Below are 9,602 nucleotides of genomic sequence, written 5' to 3' on the forward strand. Positions count from 1 at the left end.
TTGGAGTTGTACCAGTATATAGTAATATTAATTCAAATAAGGCTATATGAATGTTATGGTATCTGAAGAAGACACCTTTGTACAGTTGTGTGTTGACGAGTTTGGAGACTGAACATGCTGCTTTATGGTGTGATATGGTCATCATTATACAATATATGGGTCAGATAATAAGAGCTCAAGTAATAATCAGAGTACTCAGCTTCATAAAACATATACACTACCAGTCAAACGTTTGGACACACCTACTCATTCAAGGGTTTTTCTTTATTGTTACTATTTTTCACATTGTAGAATAATAGTGAAGACATCAAAACTATGAAATAACACATATGGAATCATGTAGTAACCAAAAAAGTTTTTATCAAATCAAAATATATTTGAGATTTGAGATTCTTCAAATAGCCACCCTTTGCCTTGATGACAGCTTTGCACACTCTTGGCATTCTCTCAACCAGCTTCACCTGGGATGCTTTTCCAACAGTCTTGAAGGAGTTCCCACATATGCTGAGCACCTGTTGGCTGCTTTTCCTTCACTCTGCGGTCCAACTCATCCCAAACCATCTCAATTTGGTTGAGGTCGGGGGATTGTGGAGGCCGGGTCATCTGATGCAGCACTCCATCACTCTCCTTCTTGGTAAAATATCCCTTACACAGCATGGAGGTGTGTTAGGTCATTGTCCTGTTGAAAAACAAATGATAGTCCCACTAAGCCCAAACCAGATGGGATGGCGTATCGCTGCAGAATTTTGTGGTAGCCATGCTGGTTAAGTGTGCCTTGAATTCTAAATAAATCACAGACAGTGTCACCAGCAAAGCACCCCTACAACATAACACCTCCTCTTCCATGCTTTACGGTGGGAAATACACATGCAGAGATCATCCGTTCACCCACACCGCGTCTCAAAGACACGGAGGTTGGAACCAAAAATCTCAAATTTGGACTCCAGACCAAATAATACATTCCTCCATTTCCTAATGTCCATTGCTCGTGTTGTATTTGGGCTACAATTTCTGAGGCTGGTAACTCTAATGAACGTATCCTCTGCAGCAGAGGTTCTTGAAATGTTCCATATTGACTGACCTTCATGTCTTAAAGTAGTGATGGACTGTCATTTCTCTTTGCTTATTTGAACTTGCCATAATATGGACTTGGTCTCTCTCCCCCCCCCCCCCCCCCCCCCACCTTGTCACAACACAACTGATTGGCTCAAACGCATTAAGAAGGAAATAAATTCCACAAATTAACTTCTAAGAAGGCACACCTGTTAATTGAAATGCATTCCACGTGAATACCTCATGAAGCTGGTTGAGAGAATGCCAAGAGTGTGCAAAGCTGTCATCAAGGCAAATGGTGGCTATTTGAAGAATCTCAAATATAAAATATTTTCATTTGTTTAACACTTTTTTGGTTAATACATGATTCCATATGTGTTATTTCATAGTTTTGATGTCTTCACTATTATTCTACAATGTAGAAAATTGTAAAAATAAAGAAAAACCCTTGAATGAGTAGGTGTGTCCAAACTTTTGACTGGTACTGTACATCAAACCAAAATAGCAAGCAATAAATGCAATGCCAGTCCTTTGACTATTTAATGGGGTGAGAAATGACTGAAACTTGCATAGACACCAATTGCCTACACATTTTTGCATGACCTGTAACATTTCTGTGGGAAATGGTGATAGGAACATTACATGTGGATAATGGCTAAGAAAATGGTCAAAATAAGCCTTCAAAATCAATTGTATACATTCTGGGAAATTACAGTGCCTTCAGTGCCTCAACCTTGTCCACATTTTGTTGTTACAAATTGGGATTAGAATGGATTAGTCTTTAATTTTTTGGGGGATCTACACCAAAATACTCTAATATCAAAGTGGAAGAACAATTCAATAAAAAATTGATTAATGAAAAATAAAACACTAATAAATCTTGATTAGATAAGTATTCAACCCCCTGAGTCAATACATATTATAATCACCTTGGGCAGCGATTACAGCTGTGAGTCTTTTTGGACAAGTCTCTAAGAGTTCTGCACACCTGGATTGTACAATATATGCACATTATTCCTTTTTAAACTCTTCAAGCTCTGTCAAGTTGGTTGTTGATCATTGCTAGACAGCCATTTTCATGTGTTGTCATAGATTTTCAAGCCGATTTAAGTCAAAACTGTAACTAGGCCACTCAGGAACATTCAATGTTGTCTTGGTAAGCAACTCCTGTGTAATTTGGCCTTGAGTATTAGGTTATTGTCTTGATGAAAGGTGAATTTGTCTCCCAGTGTCTGTTGGAAATCAGACTGAACCAGGTTTTCCTCTAGGATTTTGCCTGTGCTTAACTCTATTCTGTTTACTTTTTTAACTCCCTAGTCTTCGCCGATGATGAGCATATCCATAAGATGCAGCCACCACCATGCTTGAATATATGAAGAGCTCCATGGGATATTCAATGTTTTTGTTTTTGATTTACCCATCTACCACTAGTTGGCCTTCTTTGCAAGGCATTGGGAAACCTCCCTGGTCTTTGTGGTTGAATCTGTGTTTGAAATTCACTGCTCGACTGAGGGAACTTACAGATAATTGTACGTGTGGGGTAAAGAGATGAGGTAGTCATTCAAAAATCATGTTAAACACTATTGCACATAGAGTGAGTCCATTCAACTTATGTGAGTTGTTAAGCACATTTTTTTCCTGAACTTATTTAGGCTTGCCATAAAGGGGTTGAATACTTATTGACAAGATATTTCAACTTTTCATTAAATTGTAAAAATGTCTAAAAACATAATCCCACTTTGACATTATGGGGTATTGTATGCAGGCCAGTGACACAAAATCTCAATTTAACCCATTTTAAATTCAGGCTGTAACATAACAAAATGTGGAAAAAGTCAAGGGGTGTGAATACTTTCTGAAGGCACTGTACTTCTGGCCAAACTGAGAAATTCTTGTTTCCAGTCATGGGCTCCCGAGTGGCGCAGCGGTCTAAGCACTGTACCCTGGTTCGATTCCAGGCTGTATCACAATCCGGCCATGATTGGGAGTCCCATAGGGCGGCGCACAATTGGCCCAGCGTCGTCTGGGTTTGCCTGGGGTAGGCCGTCATTGTAAATAAAAATGTATTCTTAACTGACTTGCCTAGTTTAAAAAAAATAAAAAAGTCAGATTTTTCATTGTGTTACAAACTAACCCATTACAGGGTTTGGTATTGTTGTTGCTAGCCCACCACAGTACAACTCTGTACTACAGAATAAAACTCTTTTTTAAAACTTGCATTTATGAATTACATACACATTACATACAACTTCCAATGTCAAGAATACACTATAGAAAAGAGAATTGTTCAAAATAAACATTTGTTTTAACTAGCCAGTTATTTTCACCATTTGTTTCAACATTGTTTTACAAGACAAATCCTAAAAAACACCACTAAACAGTGACATACATTTTCAATCATGTAGGTCAGGGTTTCCCAAACTCTGTCATGGTGCCCCCCATGTGCACGTTTTGTTTTTTTCCCTAGCACTACCCAGCTGATTCAAATAACCAACTCATCATCAAGCTTTTACTATTTGAATCAGCTGTGTAGTGCTTGGGCAAAAACCAAAATGTGAGTTTGGTAAACCCTGATGTAGGTGACAGCTAATCAGGGATAACAACCTTTTCAGAAATAATATTTCACTAATTAATTATCTCACTGAGCCGACGGTACAGTTGAATTGTCATTAATTGAATTTCAGGATCACCAGTTCTAATGTCAATTGCTTTCAAAAAGAAGCTTAGGGGAATATCAAGTTTCCCCTCAGAGTAAGATTGTTTTCCCTTTTTCACAAGGTTTTTATACTTTTCCTCTGTCACAGCCGGAGAATCGCTGTTGTTGTCGACACCATCCACAGTCTGCTATGTGGCATCTTTGCCACTGGCACATTGGTCAATTCTTTCACTAGAAGCAAGTTCAGGATCACCGGTAGATTCCTCCAAATAACTTTCTTCTTCCTCTCCCATTTCAGATTCTTCAGCAACATACATTGACTCACTTCCACCTTCCTCACCTCCCTCTTCGGTCTCAGTGTTGAAGGTCTCCTATGTGTGTTCACCCTTTTCCGTGGAACCCTCCTTTCCGTGGAACCCTCCTCTCCTCATGAGATCAGTCACCTCACTTGCCTCACAAGATCCAGTTACCTCACTTTCCTCACTTGCATCATCAATGTGCACCTGTGAAACCTCTGTAGCTCAGCTGGTAGAGCACGGCGCGTGTAACGCCAAGGTAGTGGGTTCGATCCCCGGGACCACCCATACACAAAAAAAATGTATGCACGCACGACTGTAAGTCGCTTTGGATAAAAGCGTCTGCTAAATGGCATATTATTATTATTATTTTATTATTAAACCTCAGCTTCCATGTCCTCATCGAGGTCTTCCACATCCTCAAGCACAGAATCCACAAACTAACGTCTTGAGGCCACAGAGGTATTCCCTCCAATGCTTTTCCTGGCTTTAAAGGAACTGGATCCAGATTTGACTGATTTTGGTGTGGAGGATCCCACGCCTTTTAATGATTTATCCAATTCAGTGCTCATCAAATGAGGCCTTTCATCTTCCTCAACATCATCCTCTGCACTATCGTAAATTACTGCTGCTCTTTTCTTTTTCCTGACAGAAGTAATGAACGAGTTCTCTACAGTGTCGTCTGCTTTAGAAACAGGAGAGTTGACATCATGGACATCTGCTACATTCTGTTCAACAGCTCCATTCACAGAGGGCTCGTCATCTACATTTAAGCTGACATCCATCTCTAGCTGGAAACCTGAATTCCTTTCGACATACTCGGATTCCTTCTCTGAAAACATATCACTAGCACTGTCCTCCAACTGTAGATTAGCAGACGCTCTTATCCAGAGCGAATTACAGTTAGTGAGTGCATACATTATTTTTATTTTTTTTCATACTGGCCCCCCGTGGGAATCGAACCCACAACCCTGGCGTTGCAAACACCATGCTCTACCAACTGAGCTACATCCCTGCCGGCCATTCCCTCCCCTTCCCTGGACGACGCTGGGCCAATTGTGCGCCGCCCCATGGGTCTCCCGGTCACGGCCAGCTACGACAGAGCCGACAGAGTCTCTTCAAGAGACTTGTCTATGGGAGAATGATGGTTGCTCTTTATTAACTTTTCCTCAGTCGCAATTGTCACAGTGGGTCCCATAATCTCAATGATTTCATCTACAGCTAGATCAATTAATTTGTTACTCAGATTGTGGATATCTTCCTCGTCACCAGACCCAGACCGGGTAAGATCCACCAACGCAGTGGAGTTGTGGTTATGCCTAGGAGAGGAGGGACTGGGCATTTCCATTGGCTTCTTCTCAGTTGACCCCACTGCATTGTGTTGAGGGGGTTTCCGCAGCCATGCCGGCTCTGTGTTTGACTCAATGCTCTCAGCAAGCTGCGGATGCAAGTCAGACTCAGCCTTCATCAGCTCCTGAGCTTTCTGCACCCTGTTCTCTGTGTACTGATGAGCTTCCTGATCCTCAGGGTCATCATTGTTGTTTTCTACTTCATGTGAGAACATGAGGTCATGATCAGAGATTCCAAATATCTCCATGGAGTGAAGATGGGTGATGTGTTCATCCAATTTTGGATCTGTGCGTCTGCCTCGAGTGCAGTGACTGTAGCTGCAGCTGTGTTGACGAGGATCGAGTGTCTTGTAGCGTGAAGAGATCTTTCAGATCTTGTTTGCTGAAGTACCGGAATGGATTTGTTTTGTCCCCGGTAGTCTGTCGGATCAAGGAATCTTTGAACACCTGCCATCTGTAGATCTTCTCCTCCACTGTACCACAAGTGATCAGTCAGTAGATGACAACGTTCTCAGTTTGTCCAATGTGGTAGGCCCTGTCAACAGCCTGGGCATCAGTGGCTGGATTCCAGCTGGGGTCTCAGTTTGCTGCTGTCAACGTGATGCCGACTCCTCCCACTTGGGTGGTTAGGAGAAAGACAGAGTATTGCTTATTGGTCTGGAACAGTTGGATGCGCCTCTCTCTTTCTGTGAGGTGAGTTACTGTGCCATCAATTCTCATGATCTTGAAACGCTTGTTTACCAGAACCCGTTCAAGGATGTCCAACATCTTCCTTGACTGTGAGAAAACAAGTGTACGATGGCCTTCTTCCTTAAGCCTTTCCAAAAGTGCAATGAGAAACATCAGCTTTCCAGATTCGGATATTAGCGTTTCATCAGATATGTTGTTAATTCTGTGTGCAGCAGACTCATTTTCATCCTCTTGATGGTTTGCGCTTGTTCCTTCTTCTAGGCCTAACTGAGCGACAGCCCTGGCGGAGAGAAGTCTTGGGTGGTCACACAACTTCTTCAGGATATTCAGTTCAGTCAACGGTGTCCTGGTGGTCATCAGCAGCTCCTTGATGTTATCCAGGGATAAGAACTGATTGTAGATGTCCTCCTGAACTGAGCTCAAGTACGTCCAGATGATTAGGTAATTCTTCCTGGTGAGGTTTGGCATTTCTGCACCACCACCACTTGGGACTTTGTTTTCCTTGTTTTCTGACTCCAAGTCCTTTCACAGGCTTTTACACGGTTTTGCGTTTTTCGCTGTACTTCTGCCTTGGTACTCCTTAGGAGGTATGGATTTATGATGGCCATGAGGTTCTCTGACATCTTGAGCCCCAGGGCTTTCTCACCTGGGGTAGCATCCTTCTCTCTTGCACGGGTGATGGGATTGTCATACTCTGTTTTGAAGGTTTTAGACATACCAAGCGAAATCAAAAAGAGCCCACATTTCTTTCAGGTTATTCTGTACAGGTGTGCCTGTAAGTAGTACACGATTCCTGGCAGGAATAGCATGCGCACTTTTGGCTGTCTTGGTTGACGAGGTTTTGATCTTGTGTGCCTCATCCAGGATTGCATAATCCCATTTGAATTATCTGCCATTGTAAGATGAGAGAAGCTCCCAGTTGGTGATCAGCATTTGGTATGTAGTGATGATGACACCACCTATTCTTTGAATCTTCTACAAGTTCCTGTTGCGTTCCACTTTGCTTGTGCCATGAAACTCTTTGACTCTCATTCCAGGAGTCCATTTGGAAAATTCCTTGGTCCAGTTCTTGAGGAGTGAGGTTGGCATGACAAGCAGGGTATGCTTTACCAAGTTAGCATCATACATACCAGAGAGAAACGATATAACCTGAATGGTCTTCCCTAAGCCCATGTCATCAGCTAGGATTCCTCCTTCACGACCATCTCTGTGGAGACCATACAAAAAAGCAACCCCCTCTTGCTGATGTTCATACAGTTTGTAATAAAGTTCTTTGAAAAGCATTAGACCGCTGTTGTTGACATTGACAAAATCTTCATCCTCACTCTCTGAGCCTTGCTGTGCCATCTCTTCTATAGCCTCCTGAAGTGTCTTTATCCTGCTCCGAATTTTATCACTAGGGTAGATGTCATGGGCCAGCTTGAACAGTTCTAATGATTTTGACATGTTTCCTTGTCTGGCAGAATCTTTTCCATCCTTGATGTACCTTTAAATGAAAGAAAATACTTAAATAGAAGAAGTCAGTGATAATCTATACTGAACAAAAAACGCAACATGCAACAATTTCAACGATTTAACTGAGTTACAGTTCATTTAAAGGAAATCCATCAATTGAAATAAATAATGAGGCCCTAATCTATGGATTTCACATGACTGTGCAGGGGCACAGCTATGGGTGGACCTGGGAGGGCATAGGCCCACCCACTGGGGAGCCAGGCCCACCCAATCAGAATAAGTTCTTCCCCACAAAAGGGCTTTATTACAGACAGAAATACTCCTCAGTTTCATCAGCTGTCCAGATGGCTGGTCTCAGACGATCCCGCAGGTGAAGAAGCTGGATGTGGAGGTCCTGGGCTGCCGTGGTTACACGTGGTCTGCGGTTGTGAATCCATAGATGAGGGCCTAATGAATTTATTTAAATTGACTGATTTCCTTCTATGAACTGTAACTCAGTAAAATCTTTGAAATTGTTGCATGTTGCATTTATTTTTGTTCAGTGCATTTGGAAAGTATTCAGACCCCTAAAATTGATTAAATTGTTTTTTCCCCCCTCATCAATCTACACACAATACCCCATAAAGACAAAGCAAAAACGGAAATATCACCTTTACATAAGTATTCAGACCCTTTACTCAATACTTTGTTGAAGCACCTTTGGCAGCAACTACAGCCTCGAGTCTTCTTGGGTATGACGCTTAAAGCTTGGCACACCTGTATTTGGGGAGTTTCTCCCATTCTTCTCTGCAGATACTCTCAAGCTCTGTCAGGTTGGATGGGGAGCGTCGCTGCACAGCTATTTTCAGGTCTCTCCAGAAATGTTAGCTCTGGCTGGGCCACTCAAGGACATTCAGAGATTTGTCCCGAAGTCACTCCTGCGTTGTCTTGGCTGTGTGCTTACGGTCTTTTTTCCTGTTGGAGGTCCTGAGCGCTCTCTCTGTACTTTGCTCTGTTAATCTTTCCCTCGATCCTGACTAGTCTCCCAGTCCCTGCCGCTGAAAAACATCCCCACAGCCTGATGCTGCCACCACCATAGGATGGTGTAAGGTTCCCTCCAGACGTGACGCTTGGCATTCAGGCCAAAGAGTTCAATCTTTGTTTCATCAGACAAGATAATCTTGTTTAGGTGCCTTTTGGCAAACTCCAAGCGGGCTGTCATGCCTTTTACTGAGGAGTGGCTTCCGTCTGGCCACTCTACCATAAAGTCCTGATTGGTTCTTGGGGACCTTCAGTGCTGCAGAAATGTTTTGGTACCCTTCCCCAGATCTGTGCCTCGACATAATCCTGTCTCGGAGCTCTACGGACAATTCCTTCGACCTCATGACTTGGTTTTTGCTCTGACATGCACCGTCAACTGTGGGACCTTATATAGACAGGTGTGTGCCTTTCCAAATAATTTCCAATCAATTGAATTTACCACAGGTGGACTCCAATCAAGTTGTAGAAACATCTCAAGGATGATCAATGGAAACAGGATGCACCTGGGCTCAATTTCGAGTCTCACCGCAAAGAGTCTGAATACTTATGTAAATAAGGTATCTGGTTTTTTTGTAGTAATACATTTGCAAAACTTTATATAAACCTGTTTTCGCTTTGTCTTTATGGGGTAGTGCGTGTATATTGATGAGGAAATATTTTATTTAATCCATTTTAGAATAAGGCTTTAATGTAACAAAATGTGGAAAAGGGGAAGGGGTCTGAATACTTTTCGAATGAACCGTATGTATGTATGTTTATATATATCATAATATAAGCCATTTAGCAGACACTCATCCAAAGCGACTTATCCAAATTATGTTTTTTTTTTTTTTGGGGGGGGGGCTTCAGAAATTACTCACCCTAGACTTCGTTTCAAATAGCATAATTTGCAAGAAAACGACAGACATGGCAACCATGCTGGTTCCTCCCACTAAAATGATTTTTCCTTCCTATTTGACAATACACAGCGCATGTGCAAAGTCGAAACATATGATTGATTGGTTTGAAAGATAGCTATAGCGGGGGAGAACCGTTGCCCATTCAAAGTACAGATGAAGCGTGAACCTCCTGGCAACCCTGCAG

At 42.2% G+C, this 9,602-nt stretch overlaps 1 pseudogene across 1 annotated transcript in view; it reads right to left on the bottom strand.

Annotated features, from left to right (window-relative positions):
- Positions 1–5,098: 5,098 nt before the first annotated feature.
- The window catches only part of LOC311136315 (DNA excision repair protein ERCC-6-like), a 9,127-nt pseudogene continuing 4,623 nt past the window's right edge, over positions 5,099–9,602 (bottom strand). Inside the window, exon 9 of the transcript in view lies at positions 5,099–7,530. The product of the transcript in view is annotated as a DNA excision repair protein ERCC-6-like (transcript). The remainder of the gene's footprint in view (positions 7,531–9,602) is intronic.

Source organism: Coregonus lavaretus (genome assembly GCF_964263955.1).
Source record: "Coregonus lavaretus genome assembly, chromosome: 10".
NCBI lineage: Eukaryota > Metazoa > Chordata > Actinopteri > Salmoniformes > Salmonidae > Coregonus > Coregonus lavaretus.